Source organism: Nelumbo nucifera, chromosome 6, assembly GCF_055504915.1.
Source record: "Nelumbo nucifera cultivar China Antique chromosome 6, China Antique-T2T, whole genome shotgun sequence".
In the NCBI taxonomy this organism is placed as follows: domain Eukaryota; kingdom Viridiplantae; phylum Streptophyta; class Magnoliopsida; order Proteales; family Nelumbonaceae; genus Nelumbo; species Nelumbo nucifera.
The window spans coordinates 46890001-46892500 of NC_142654.1; positions in this window are offsets into that span (position 1 = coordinate 46890001).

Below are 2500 nucleotides of genomic sequence, written 5' to 3' on the forward strand. Positions count from 1 at the left end.
ATTGATGCTTACCGAGCATGACATGGTAGCGCAATGACGTGCATCACAATGTGCAAGGTTTTACTTGATAGTGCATGCTGCTGCACAATGACGTGCACTAGAAGAGATCTGGGAGTGCGACGATGCACGCGTTGCAGCGCAATGTCTGTTGAGTGCCCCTTGATCGCAAGCGATGTGTGTTGTGTTGGGTGCCCTCGGCAGCATGCGCGGTCGCACTTGCTGTGTTGAGCACTGCGTGCGTTGCCGCAGCCTTAACAGTGTCGTCCCGCGCGTGCTTGTGAACACGCGTTTGTGGGTTAGCGATGCTGGGTTAGGTGACGTGCAAGGTGTTTGGCAATTGTGCTTTGGGTGCCTCCCCGCATTCTGCCCAGGGCACTCTATGGTGCCTACGCGGCGTACCTATTTCAAGCATGGGAGGCCCCCATGGGGACCTCACATGAGTGGGAATGGTGCAACACGGTTGGCATCTCTCACATTTCTTGTGATCTCCTGGTGACCCTTTTCGGATGTTGATTCATGTTGGTGGTTGCTTTCCGTGCTTAGTGGGGCCTTTGGGTGCTGCTTTCCTCGGCCATTCTACGTGTCATTCATGCGTCGTTGGTTTGGGGGGTGGCTGCCTGAAGGTGTACGCGATGCGCGTGAGTGGTGTTTGGATGGCATGTGTTGATGGGCTCTGTGCTTGTGGTCGGAACCATTAACCTTCCCCTCCTCTTCAGTTTCGCCCAAGCTAGTTGTTGCTATCTGGGCGTGTACGGATGGTTCCTGTGTTGCCTACCCAAAGAAATGGAATTGATACCCCACGAGTGATAGTTTGTCTCTCTCCTCCCACGGTAGGGGGTGAGGCTGCCATGAACATGTAGAACGTGATGCCATGCATTGTCCCCTGATTGTGCAATGCACTCGGCACATGTCTATTGTGTGTTCTCTTGGATGCGGAAGATGCCAAGGGTAGGGCCTTAGGTCCCTTGTTACCACCCTATTATATGTCCTGATATGTGATCGACAATTGCAATCGCGTAGAGCGTTCGATGTTTTCGGATGGTCTCATGCGGGTTGTGATGTCGACAAGGAATGCTACCTGGTTGATCCTGCCAGTAGTCATATGCTTGTCTCAAAGATTAAGCCATGCATGTGTAAGTATGAACTATTTCAGACTGTGAAACTGCGAATGGCTCATTAAATCAGTTATAGTTTGTTTGATGGTATCTACTACTCGGATAACCGTAGTAATTCTAGAGCTAATACGTGCACCAAACCCCGACTTCTGGAAGGGATGCATTTATTAGATAAAAGGTCGACGCGGGCTTTGCCCGTTGCTCTGATGATTCATGATAACTCGACGGATCGCACGGCCTTTGTGCCGGCGACGCATCATTCAAATTTCTGCCCGATCAACTTTCGATGGTAGGATAGTGGCCTACTATGGTGGTGACGGGTGACGGAGAATTAGGGTTCGATTCCGGAGAGGGAGCCTGAGAAGAGAACCTTGTTACAATTGTGCGTGTAAGTCTGGCTGTGCATGTGCATGTGCAGTGCGCAGCGGGCTGGCTGCGTGGGCGTGCGCAGGCGTGGGCCTGCGTGTGCGGGCGGCGGCTGTGCGCGGGCATGCGTGTGCGGGCGTGCGTGCGCTGGCGGGCGTGTGCATGCGTGAACTGCCAAGTGTGGATGTGCTGTGTGGTGCCCCATGGTGTGTCATGGTGCAAGTGGTTACTGTGGTGCCTCCACGTGCGGTGACCAATATTAGAAAACACTAAACTACCGTGGTGTGTCATGGTTACTGTGGTGCCTCCACGTGTGGTGACCAATATTAGAGAACACTAAACTACCATGGCGTGTCATGGTTACTGTGGTGCCTCCACGTGCGGTGACCAATATTAGAAAACACTAAACTATCGTGGTGTGCCAAGGTGCAAGTGGTTACTGTGGTGCGTCCACGTGCGGTGACCAATATTAGAAAACACTAAACTACCGTGGTGTGTCATGGTGCAAGTGGTTACTGTGGTGCCTCCACGTGCGGTGACCAATATTAGAAAACACTAAACTACCGTGGTGTGTTAAACGTGTTAACACTACACGTGTAGTGCTTTCTACTATTGTAGTGACAGGGCTTTAACACACCGTGTAGTAGTTTACAGCCCTTCTACACCCACCGTGTGTAGTGTAGGGCTGTAACACAACCACTTGTGTTAGGTGCACCAATTCCACCTTCCACCTTTGCATGGTGTGTAGTTTATAGACAGCCCTATTAACACAGGGCGCAAGTGGGTGTGCATCGTGGTGGATGTGCTGACACTGCACACAACGCCCCATGCTGCATCATTTTGCACTATGTGGGTGCGCACACCCACATTGCAATTGGTGCCTCATGTGGTGTGTCGTGGTGCAAAGGGATGTGCACACCCACAATGCACTTGTGACCATTTGTTGCTCTTTCAACATATCACCCATACGCACCCCCATGTCACCGCTTTGATTGACAGTCCCAAACTCGTCTTTGTGC